Genomic DNA, 12,977 nt, shown 5'->3' with positions numbered 1-12,977 from the left:
AGACAGGTCTGGCTAAACTTTTGCCCACTGCCCAGCTCTCCTGAGCCTGGATGATGCTGATACAAACACCTGAAGTTTGCAACATTAATCTCAGCTGTCAAGAAAAAGGAGGCTTGTCTTCTAACTCTGCCTCTAGTGGGTGGTGTCAAGAGGGACGTGGGAATTGGGATCACACCTGACAGAAAGTGACAGCCTGCGCTAAGGTCCAAAGGGATCAGAGTTACCGTCTAACCAGCTGCACCCAAGGGGACAAGAGTGAAAGCCCAGAAAAGAGGAGCGACCAAGTGTCTTGCTGTGGCGTCTCTACCTGAGCGGGAGTAGGGGAGGGAAAGAGGATGGCCAGCGGTACTGGAGCCATGCTTGGGACTCTGTCACTTCTCACACTCAGAGGCTCATGGTGGGGTCAGTCCCACAGTGGCCCCTTGGGAGTCCCGCTTCCCTCTTTCCCCGGACTCCCTTCCTCAGCAGGACACCCCTTGCCCTGGCCAGTGAAAAATGTCACCCAGCTCCCCTTTGCCCTTGAAGCCATTGCTTCAGGCGCTACACCTCCACCCGTCCAAATCTCTCAGGCCTCCTAAAGTCCCTGCCCAGGCAGACAGGGCCCAAGTGTTGGACTGAGACCTTGCTGGGTCAGAGGAGTTTGTTCCCATGTGTTTCAATGCTCCCAGGAAGGAACAGCACCTATGCTGGGACCCAGACATTGGCAAAGAATAGTTCAGACATCAGCATTCAAGGCCTCTCTGCCACTCACTTCCTCCCCTCCTGCTTCTGGGAATCCCCCAAGACCCTGAGTTCCTGGAAGGAAAATTAGCATTTTGAAAGCAAGAACACAGTCTCTGGCCTTCCCACAGTCTAAGACAGGCTTCCTGGAAATACCCCTTCATACCCCAGAGCCTCCTGCCAGCCTCTGGCCACCGGTCAAACCATAGTAGCCCTGAAGCACCCAGCCCATTCTCTGCAAGCTTCAGTAAACCCTTCCTCCAGGCTTGGCAGAGCTGAGATCCTGTGTGGTGCGGGATGCCTGCAGGGTTCTTGAGGTAGGTTTGCTCCACATCTTGCACTTGCAGACCCAACCTCGTCCCTCTTGACACCACCCACCAGACGCACGCCTGCCGATCGGTCCCGAGAGGAAGGTCCCTGGGAACCCAGGCTGCCTAAGGCAGGAAAGCACAGTGTCCTGAGAGGGGAGCTACTAACTATTCCCTCCACACACTACTTTAAGATAGGAGAATTGGTCCCTCTCTCGTGGCTTTTAGAGCCATCAAGAGACAAAGAGATGAGGAACACACATCAGTAGCTAACATCAAAGTAGTTTTTGCTGGGTAATTGGACCCATGCTCATACAAAACCTCAAAATTTCACACCACAAAACAAAACTGTTTGCTCATCCATCCCCAGAACACTCCAAAAGGGAAACTCTATGCAGGTGCAATTCTACTTTCTACCACCAGGTGGCAACTGAGACCAGTACATCTTTTGGAAGCCTCCCTATGCCTATGAATCTTCTGGGTGAATGCTGTAGAATCAGACAGAGGCTGGCGACCCGGGGGGATTATATATACAGAGGTGACCACAGAAGGTCTTCCCACTGGACATGCTCCTCAAAATATCCAGAAGCAGGCACCGCCATCCTACCTTGAAGCCTGGGGAAGCTGAGGCCCCAGAATGGAGGAGTTGGTCACACAATTATCCCCACTCATCGACACAAGTGACTGAAGTCATTCAGCTTTATCTGAAGTCCCCAGCATGGCTTTACAAAGATGGGAAACATGACTAGCACCAGGCATCAAGGGAACTGGACCAGGTGAGCACGAGCTGCCCAAGCATAGGAGTCCAGGCTGGAGCCCCCACAGGAGTCTCTGGCAACAATTTCCCACGGCATTGAGTGTCCTTGACCCAGAGTGGGGCTAGAAGCCCAACTGTCCTGATGCCCTCCACTTGGGAACCCTCTTAGTAGGAGGTGTGGCAGCGTGGCCAAGCCAGCCAGAATGATGTCAGAAGGAACAGTAGGATGAGCGCTGTACCCAGGGTGACAGAGGGCACCAAGTCTGAACCCTCTGTACTATCAATGTCGTCATCAGGAGCATCTCCAGGGGCGTCTGGAGCCCCGGACAGCTGGGCATCGGAGACCTTCTCCCCTGGGAGTCCCGGGCGGCCCATCTGTGTGTGGGAAGGAGAAAGGGTGAGGGGCTGGACCTCATCGAAGTAAACCCCTGCCTGTCCACTTACCACTTTCTTTCTGTCCAACTCTCCAGCTAGAGTCACAGACCAGAGTGGCCACAAGATACCCCCACCACGGCCCTGGACAGTGATGCTGTATCAGTTCTCTCCTTTGTAAAGGGACTGTTGATGGCCCCTGGGAGAGCAGGTGTCAGGTGCGCCTCCTTCCTCACCACCACCACCATGGCTTTGTGTCTTATCTTCTTACCTCCCCTTGAGGTGCTGGAGACCTTAGCCCCAGAGTCACAGTCCGGGAATGCCACCCCGCCAGTTCCTCAGGCACTTAGAGGTTGTCAGTCTGGTCTGGAAGGACCTTGGTAAAGCCTGGTAAGGAGCTACACTCCACCCTACCTCCACATACGGGCAAGGATTCCAGGACGCATCCGCCATAAAGATAAGAAACAAGAGGCTCCAAGACTCTACAAAGGTAATCGTGGCCACCTGAGCCTTAGATCATGGCAACAGCTTCCAGGCAACTGGAAGAACCCCTCCTCTGGGCAGGATAGGGCCTCGCACGGAAGGATTGTTGGGATCTAGTGCCCTGGGGTGGCTAGTGCAGGAGGCAGGGAGAGGAGGTGTTTCCATTCTGGGATCTAGCTCAAGCTGGATTCCCAGGTCCCTCTCTCCTCCCACATGGACTCTGTGTGGCATCTGTCTCTCAGCACTGTGAGCCCCCAGAGCAGTTACCTTCCAGCCACAGGGGTCTCATATCCTCAAGCCCCTCTCCCACCTCTTCTGAATGGATCCAGTTGAGGCCTTTGTCCAGCAGTCCCCCACCTCAGGGGAGCATCCCCGAGGAGGAGCTAGATGGAGCTGAGCTACGGGGAAACTGAGAGACCCAGCTGCATGCTCCACCCTTGTGGGTGTGTCCACAGAGAGGAAGAGCCAGTGTCTCAAAGCAGAGCTGGGACCCCTCCCAGGCTAGCCTTCATCCCCTGCCTGTAATCCAGAGTCTCCCATTGGGGAGTGCAGGCTCAGGAAAGGAAGATTATGGGTTCAAACGAGCAAGGGGCTTCCAGATGCTGTGGTGCTCAGGGCTGTGCAAGGCACAGGGTAAGCAGAGGGAAGGAGACCTTCACACCTAACCAGAGGCACCTGACTGAGTCAGACCCAGGCAAGAGAATGCAGGAAGCCTCCCAGCAAGAGGGTTAGGACAGCCTCAAAGATCCTTGCAGGATCTTCAAGAAAGAACCTTCAAGATAGATGGTCATCAAATTGTTAACTTAAAACAGGAAGTTTTGGATCCATGAGCCTGCCTAGGTGAAAGACAGCTGTAGGCCCACTTGGGCCCTCATGACCTGGACTTGCCTTGGCCCTAACTGCAGCCAAGGGTCATATCTGGGGTTCCTGTACCATTGAAGGCTGTGTGGATATCTGGGGACTGAGCTGCCAGTTGGGGCCATGTTGGTATCTGAAGGTCGCACTGCAGCCGGTGCCATACAGATCTGAGTGACTTGCCCTCCACCTGGGACCATGGTGACATCCAGGCTCGAGCTGCAGCCAAGGACCATGTCTGGGATTGTGGTCCTGCTGCAGCTAGGGTCTGTGTGATCTCCATGGCCCAGGTTACCACAGGGGTTACAGGAACCCTGTATGTTGAAATCCGAGGGCTGTGCTGAGCCAGCATTACCCTTTGCTGGTCCTGGAAGAGTTAGTCCTGCCCCTTCTTGGTCACTGCAGCGGAAGAGTTGGCTCTGCCCTATCATGGGAGATTGATCCCATACTCAGGGAGAAATGGTCCCACCCCTCACTACAGGTGTGAGAGAGCTGGCCTCTATGGGTACAGATGAGCTGGCTCCACCCCTCACCTGAGGGGCGCAGCCCCAGCATCCCAGACTAATCAAATCAGCTACAACCCAAACCCACATTCAGGACTTTGAGTTGGTCCACCCCAGCATCTACCCCATGTATGACCTGCCAGAGTGTGGGAAGAAACTGGTCCTGCAGAACCATAGCTGCAGAATCTCTAAGACTCGGGGAGTTTTGGTGAGGGTCCAGTACTGATGGCATACTTGAATCAGACCAACAACTCAATGCAATGAACATTTGCAAGTAAAGTTGATTGGACAAAGGGGTATATTTCATGACACCCTGGAGCTTTCAATACCGCTAAGATGAATGAAGAGGTGTTGAACAGGCAGGAAAGATGGAGGAGCAAAGTGGGTATTTTGTTTGTTTGTTTTGCTTTGCTTTTAATTAATATTTTTAAATGTTCTTTTGTGAGGTGTGAGGAAAATGAGCAGGATTGGGGTTCATGATATGAAATTCCCAAGGAATCAATATATATGTGTGTGTGTGTGTGTGTGTGAGTGAGTGTGTGTGTGTATACATATATATATTTTAAAAAATGAACTGTGAACTGTCTAATAAATGCTCACAACAAAAGACCATTAGCAAATCAGGCATCATTACTCAGCAGAGGCAGGCAGAGCCTGGGGCCCCTCACTGGCTTACCAGCTTCCTGTTAGCCCTAAACCAGAAACACCTGTCCACCTAAAGGCATCACCACTACACCACAAGCAAAACGGACAAACTTAAAACCACAACACAGAAGTGGGTGCTTTCACCTTCCCCCCCTCCACCCACAAGGAGCCTGAGCCAATGGGCACTGGACAGTGGCAAGCCTGTGAAGTGTGCCTAATCTAAATCACAGCGCACAGTCTGGGGAGGGCTGGTGGGGAGAGGGTACAGTCATGCAAAAGAATCTTCTAAGGCAGTAGTAATGCATGTCTTGGCTAGAAGTTTCCCCAAGTTGTCAAATTTATGAGTTAGAACCAAATGTGAGCCCTTTTTGTCGCCTTAATAAAGTTGGGGCTTTGGAGGGTTAGTTTGGTTTGCGGCAGGGTCTTATTATATAGCCCTGGCTAGCCTAGAACTCTCTATGTAGATCAGGCTGGCCTCGAACTCACAGAGATCCGCCTGCTTCTATCGCCTAAGTGCTGGGATTAAAGGCTTGAGTCACCACACCTGACCCAATCTTATATTTTAGGTGGTTTAGAATGTTACAGAATGTTATTTCTCTACCCAGGGCCAGAGACAGAGCAGAACCCATTCCTTCCGTTTTCTTTCTTTCTTTCTTTCTTTCTTTCTTTCTTTCTTTCTTTCTTCCTTTCTTTCTTTCTCTATTCTTTCTTTTTTCTAGATCCCATTCTTTTGCCAAAAAAAAAAAGTCAAACCCTGTAACCAAGTAGACTGAAAGGAAAGAAAAGGAGGGAGATAGGAAGGGAGGAAGGGAAGGAGGGAGGAAGGGAGGGAGGGAGGGAGAGAGGGAAGACGTCTAAGGACAGTAAGATGGCTCAGTGGGTTAGGACACCTGATGGCTTAAGTTCAATCCCCAAGACCCACAGAGAAAAGAAGAGAATCGACTTCCACAGCTGTCCTCTGCCTGTACTCACGGTCACCAATCACGCTTGCAGACTCACGTGCGCGTGCGCATGCACACACGTAATAGTGAATAAATCTATAGACCAGCCATCTTGACAAGAAGGAAATACTTCTCCACAGTGGGAAACAACCCTGCTTCCATAGCCCTCCCCTTTCATACAGCATTTTCACGCTTGAGCAGCATAGGATACTTCTCCATCCTAAAACTCAGTGTGCAGCCAGGGAAGAGGAGGAAGAGTCCGAACCTGGATGACCAAGCCCGCTAACGTCTGGCTTTTAATAGATGCCTAATGTCCCACTCAAGAGGCAGACACTAGAATCACCTAGTAAGTTGATCTGGATACTTCAGGCTGAAACAAGGTAGAAGGGTTTAGGTCTTCAATCCTGCTGAACTTCAGGCCTTGGAGGAAGATCAGGGGACCCAGATAGCTGGACTTCAGTTCTCAAAGAACCACCTGAGGACTGATCAGCTCTAGACAGGAGATAAAGTGGCAGTTAATGGCTCCGGAGGTAAATAGGATTGGGGAAATATTATAGTAAATAGAGGTTGTTTCAAACTTTCCAGAAACTGGGGTCTTCAAAAACAATGAAGGTGGTACCCAATTCCCTCAGATTTATCTATAGGCTGAGGGACCCAGGAAACAAAGCTGTCACTGCTTTGATGAGGTCTCGGGAGAGACACTCCAGGGGTGATTTTAATGGCCAGCATTTGGGGTATTGCAGGATGAGCACCAGTTAAAGGCTCTGATCTGGAGGTAATGTATACTCAAGGGTCCGGGCCAGAGAAATACATTCAAGCCCCTTAATCTGCTTACTGCTGGAGTGACTGAGATTAGCTACCTACCCTGTTAGTAGCCCATAATTATGATTTGTTGGGGAGCCCTGTTCGCAAAAAGGTGTCAGAGTGTCTGTCACTGAGTGCCACTGATGGCCATCTCCAAGAGTCAAAGGCCAGTTGTAAACAGAGGTAGAGCTTTCCTTTTCTCCTACTAGTCCCCAATAATCACACAAAAGCTTATATTAATTATAGAATGTTTGACCTATAGCTCCGGCTTATTACTAATTAGCTCTTACAACTTAAATCTACCCATTTCTATTAATCTACATTTTGTCACACGTGGGAGACTTATTGCTCTCTGGACCAGTTCCTGTGAGGGACTTACTGCTCCCTAGATTAGTTCCGTCCTGCTGTTCTGATCTGTCAAATACGAACTCTGCAAGGAGTTATTGCTCCATTGTTCCTGTGTTCTGAACATTCTGGCTTTTCTGCATGTTGTTGTTACGGACTTTCCACCTGACCATTAGGCCATGGTTAGGTTGCCTAGTAAGTTGTTTAGCTACCCATATACACAAGGAGAACTTCCTCATTTCCCTTACCCTAGATTTACCTGGATTATTCCCTTGAATAAACGAGACTTGATCAGGATCCTGTCTTGTCTCCAGCTCTAGTGTCTCTTGTCCCATCCCATTCTCACTTCCCTTCTAGGGTCTCCGTTGACTTACCCGCGGGCCTGGGGCAGTCACATGGCTTCATGACTTTTCCCTGTTCTCTAGCACATCTTGCTTCCCCTGAGGCTGACTCACCTCTCCCTGACTCCGCCCTTCTCCTTTGTATTTTCAGTTTGGCCTTCCCACCTGGCCTTATTCTGCCTCACTATAAGCCAAAGCAGGTTCTTTATTAAACAATGAGAGGAGTACATATTCCCAGTGTACAGTGGGATCATCCTGCAGCAGCCAGCGTCCTAAATAGAGGTAAGAGCGATAGTAACGCACGCCTTTAATCCCAGCGCTTGGGAGGCAGAGGCAGGCGATCTCTGTGAGTTCAAGACCAGCCTGGTGTACAAGAGTGAGTTCCAGGACATCCGGCACGACACAGAGAAACCCTGTCTGGGAAAACAAAACAAAAACTAAGAACTGACTAGAGGGGTGCTATCAAGGAGAGGGCTTTAAAGTTTACCCAAAGGTTAGAAGCTACCCAGTGGTTAAGAGCACAGGGTGCTCTTCCAGTGGACCCTGGTTTGATTGCCGGCACCAACATGGTGGCTTACAACCATTTGTAACTCCGGTCTTGGAGAATTTGAGGACCTTTTCTGGTCCCCTTGGGCACCAGGCATGGATATGGTACACAGACATGCATGCAAGAAAAGACCCCCCCAACACATATACACATGTACACATACTAGATTTAAATAGATAAATTTCCCAAAACAAGTATGGTGGTTGGCCTGCAATCCCAGCACTTAGGAGGGGGAGTGTCCTAGTCAGGGTGACTATAGCTGTGAGGAAGCCCTGTTACCAAAAGGAACCTGGGGAGCAAAGGGTTTATTTGGCTTATACTTTCAAGTCACTGTTCATCACTGAAGGAAGTCAGGACAGGAACTCAAACAGGGCAGGGACCTGGAGACAGGAGCTGATGCAGAAGCCATGGAGAGGTGCTGCTTCCTGGCTCGCTCAACCCGACTTCTTATAGAACCCAGAAGCATTAGCCCAGGGATGGTACCACCCGCTGCCAACCACTAATTGAGAAAATTCCCTACAAGCTTGTCTACAGCCCAATCTTCTGGAGGCATTTTCTCAGTTGAGGTCCCTCCCCCCTTCTCTAATGACACTCCCATGTGACAAGCTGACATAAAACTAGCCAGCACAGGTAGGCAGGAGTGATGGTTGGCCGTGCTTGACCTTGGCAATGTAGCAGTGACTTTGAGCCCAGCCTGAGCTACAGCAGACTGTCAAAAAGAGAACAGCTTCATGAGAGGCCAACTGGTGGCCAGGACAGAGGTGATGCTTGAGCTCTGTCTAAGGAGCCTTTGATTCGGGGGGGGGGGGGCTTAAGGTGCATTAGGAAGGTACCCTACATCAGGCAATGTCCCTTTCGGTGACCTGTGTGTCTCCTCATTTCCTCAGGAGGAGCCAGTAGCCATCTCAAGCTGCCTGTTCGCACTCCATCTTTTTCCTCTTGTCTCCTCTGTTCCTTCTCGAGACCTGGATACTAGAAACAGAATTTGTTTATTTGCTTTATGTGTTTGGGCACCCTAGCTTCACCTTTACATTATTTAAATATATTAAATATTATATGTTAATTATATATAAAATTCACATCACACACACATACACAGAACCCATGGATCAGCTAGCCTGGAATACATACTGAAGGGGAAAAAAGGAAACTTATTGACCTTGTTCCATGGCAGTAGGAACAGCCAGAAAATATCATGGGGTACAGCCACACCTCTTTTGGGAAAGTACTTGAGTCGGGTTACTATGGGCATAGCAGGAACCAGAAGGACACTGGGTACAAGAGGAAGTAACTGGAGGTGAGTCCTCCTGAAAATGGAAAAATAAGGGAGATCCCAGAGCCAGCGGAGACGGCAAAGGTGGAGGGAAGTGGTAAGCAGAAAGCAGCCTCGAGGAAAAGAAAGGAGTCCACACCCTGCCATGATGGAGAAGGAGTTCTGATCACAGCTAGTGGGAACAAAACACCACCAGCACTTGCATTGGCTTTGCCTTGGCTCCCGATCCTTGGTTCCACAAACTACCAATGGGGCCAGGAGCCCCCTGAAGAACAGGGAAAGAAGGGGGAAGTGTGTCCTGTTTGTGACTTCACTCTTGTTTTGGGAATACATGAAGGAACTGAGAAAAAAAGTGGGCAGAGATGACCTTCTTCATGTCGGTGAGGCAGTCAAGTTCTCATAAATAAAGCGCCAAAAAAAAAAAACACTTAACCACTGCGGGATGGTGGTGGTGCACACCTTTAATCCTAGCACTCTGGGAAACAGTGAGGCGGATCTCTGAGTTCTAGGCCAGCTTGCTCTGTAGAGTGAGTTCCAGGATAGTCAGGGATACACAGAGAAAACCTGTCTCAAAACAAAACAAAAAACAAAGAAAAAAACCCAAGCAGAAAAAAACACTTAGCCATGGCTTAAAGTCTCAGCTGTCTTACATGGGAAATGTGCTCAATTAGAAAAGCAACAGGGGCCAGTGAGATAACTCTGTGGGTAGAGGCACTTGGTAGAAAGCGTGAGGGTCTGAGTTTACGCCAAATTGGGGCAGGCTCCAGCCACTCTGTTTGCCTCCCCCTTCCCTAAATTTGAGCCAGGGTCATTCTAAGTCTAAGTCATGAGAATGGTAGATGGGGTAAGAAGAAGGCATCCCAAGGAACCAGGAAGAGGGGAGAAGAAGTTAACTGCTTTACCCACCCACATCACACTACACAGCCACTGACCACAAAGGAGCATGGGAAAGAAAAATGATAAGAGAACTTGCCTTGCCCCAGTAGAATATAGCAGCCTGCTTTGTCCTGGGCTGGTGAGATGGTTCGGTGGATAAAGACAATTTCTCCTAAACCAGACAACCTGAACCTGAGTTCAACCCTGGGAACCAACATGGTGGAAGGAGAGAACCAACGACCCCTAAGTTGTTCTTTGACCTCTTCAATCTCTATGGCACACGTGCGCACACACATACACAGAACCCATGGATCAGCTAGCCTGGAATACATACTGAAGGGGAAAAAAGGAAACTTATTGACCTTGTTCCATGGCAGTAGGAACAGCCAGAAAATATCATGGGGTACAGCCACACCTCTTTTGGGAAAGTACTTGAGTCGGGTTACTATGGGCATAGCAGGAACCAGAAGGACACTGGGTACAAGAGGAAGTAACTGGAGGTGAGTCCTCCTGAAAATGGAAAAATAAGGGAGATCCCAGAGCCAGCGGAGACGGCAAAGGTGGAGGGAAGTGGTAAGCAGAAAGCAGCCTCGAGGAAAAGAAAGGAGTCCACACCCTGCCATGATGGAGAAGGAGTTCTGATCACAGCTAGTGGGAACAAAACACCACCAGCACTTGCATTGGCTTTGCCTTGGCTCCCGATCCTTGGTTCCACAAACTACCAATGGGGCCAGGAGCCCCCTGAAGAACAGGGAAAGAAGGGGGAAGTGTGTCCTGTTTGTGACTTCACTCTTGTTTTGGGAATACATGAAGGAACTGAGAAAAAAAAGTGGGCAGAGATGACCTTCTTCATGTCGGTGAGGCAGTCAAGTTCTCATAAATAAAGCGCCAAAAAAAAAAGNGAGAGAGAGAGAGAGAGAGAGAGAGAGAGAGAGAGAGAGAAACAAAATTTAGTTTAAAAAATTTTTTAAAGACAGTCCTTAAAAATATCCCTGGCAGGCCACTAAATATTTTCAATCTCAAAAAGAGACAACTAAACTAGGTTGATGGTGCACACACCTTTAACTCAGCATTCAGGAGGCAGAGGCAGGAGTATTTCTGTGTGTTCAACCCCAGACTGGACTATATAATGAATAGGCCAGCCATAGCTAGAAAGATCTTGTCTCAAATTTTTTAAGGAGCAACTATGATACTTCCTTTAAAAACTGCATTGCCAGGATACAGGAAGTGGGATCCAAAACCCATGTTGTGAGAGATAGCCTCAAAAATCACCAAGCTTGCTAATCCCAGGTACTTGGTGATCTGAGGCAGGGGTTTTGAAGTGTCTTGGTGAAAGATGTCTCCAAGAAAGATAGGAGCTGGAATTTAGCTCGGTTGGTGTAGTGCTTGCCTGAGTCCAATCCCTTTCACAGAATGAAGCCAGGCCTGCAGAGCCAATTGAAGGTGGAGGCAGGAGGATAAAATTGAAGTGGTTGGCTAACTAGCAAGTTTGATGCCATCCTGAAATACAGAAGACCCTGTCTCAAAACAGGGGGAGAAGAGGTGGAGGGGAGCTGAAGAGATGGCCCAATGGTTAAATGACTTGGCTGCTTTTCCATGGGATCCAAGTTTGGTTCCCATCACCGTTAGGTGATTCACGCCTGCCTATAGCTCCTGCTCCTAGAAGCCTAACACTTCTAGCCTCAGGAGCACATTCTCACAAACAGATAAACATACAATAAAGATAAATCTACGTATCTTAAATTTTTTATGTGTGTGAGTGTTTTTTCTCCATGTATGCCTGCATCACCCATGAGCTGAAGTCAGAAGAGGGTATTGATGACCCTGCAAATGGAGGTACAGAGGGGGGCTTGCACCAGCATGTGGTGTTGAGGGTCAAACTTGAGTCCTCTGCAAGAACAGCTGGGGCAGGGGCTGGAGAGATGGCTCAGTGATTAAGAGCACTGGCTGTTATTCCAGAGGGCCGGGGTTCAATTCCCAGCACCCACAGCTGTCTGTAAATTCAGTTCCAAGGGATGTTACACCTTCACCTCAATGCACATAAAATAAAGTTAAACAAAATTTAAAAAAAAAAAAAAAAAGAGCCGCCAGGGCTCTCAACCGCTGAGCCATCTCTCCAACCCCTAAAATAAAATCCAAACAAACAAACATGCGTGTTCTGAGACTGGTATGAAGTGGAATGCCACTGAGAATTCATGTTCCCCTGTTAGGTAACAAACACGAAAGGAAGATACAGGAAGGAAAGAAGAGGTCTAGGCGCGGTGGGCTGTGGGAGATGGGTGGTTTCCTGGCTTCTTGTCCTCTGTCCTACTGTTTCCACTGTAGTAAAGGGGAACTAAGATATCTACCATGCTCTTTACTGTTTTAATAGCCTGATCATAAAGGGCCAGCTTATGAATGTGGAGGGGAAGTGAGTCCACGCCCATGCCTGAAAAGACCCAAGGGAGAAGCGGGCATCATGACGATGGCTTTTTTCCACACCCTAGAATAGGCATCCAGAGAAGTTTCTGTTTCGATTTTTCTTCATTTCATTATTTTTATGCCATTAATGGAATGATTTTGAACAATATCAGGCTATTTCGACAGTCAGGAAATCCCAGAGGCTAGGAATGTAGCTCAGATTGCTTGCTTAGCAGAGAGGTCCCGGGTTCTGCCCCAGCTATGGGCTGAGACAAACCATGGCACCTGCTGGAGTTTCCCCAAATTGTGTCTGCTCAGGCATCCTCCCCGCACTGCACCCACCCAAATCTGTTCAGATTTGATTAGGGTCAAGACGGAAGCAGTGGGGTGACAGATATAGAAATGACATCTATAGGACAGGAGAGGGCACAGAGTAAGGCTGAGTGAGACAAAAAATCTGTCATGTGACCTTGGCGAGCTTCACCTCTGTGGGCTTGTTTGTGCTGGACCTAGTCAAAGAGCGGTCCACGCCCTTGACACAAGCCTGGCGGAGTGGGGCTCAGAGACCTTGGTCGCTGGTCCCAGGCCACCCTAACAGGTGTTCGCTAGTGTTCGCCCGCCCTACGCCTTGCCCGTGGAGCGGGTTTCCCCGGCAGAACCCAGGGCCTCAAAGCGCACGCGGACGGACGCGCCCCAGAGCCCTACCGCATCCTGCATCCGAGACAAGCGACTGTCCCATTGGACAGCACGGCCCTGCAGGGCCGCCCTGCAGCCAATCGTAGCCGCAGGGCGGAGCTTTGCCTGACG

At 49.5% G+C, this 12,977-nt stretch overlaps 1 long non-coding RNA gene across 1 annotated transcript; it reads right to left on the bottom strand.

Moving 5' to 3' along the window:
* Nucleotides 1-1,699: 1,699 nt before the first annotated feature.
* Nucleotides 1,700-7,178, bottom strand: LOC126509384 (uncharacterized). Its single transcript, XR_007594141.1, has 3 exons — nucleotides 7,108-7,178; nucleotides 5,928-6,076; nucleotides 1,700-2,160 (listed from the first exon to the last, which is right to left on the bottom strand). It is a non-coding gene; the product is annotated as an uncharacterized lncRNA (long non-coding RNA).
* Between the last annotated feature and the right edge of the window lie 5,799 nt (nucleotides 7,179-12,977).

Source organism: Alexandromys fortis, unplaced genomic scaffold (genome assembly GCF_014885135.2).
Source record: "Alexandromys fortis isolate MF-2015 unplaced genomic scaffold, M_Fortis_MF-2015_v1.1 scaffold_72, whole genome shotgun sequence".
NCBI lineage: Eukaryota > Metazoa > Chordata > Mammalia > Rodentia > Cricetidae > Alexandromys > Alexandromys fortis.
The sequence above is the reverse complement of the archived record's forward strand: the minus strand, read 5'-3'. Positions and strand labels throughout refer to the sequence as shown.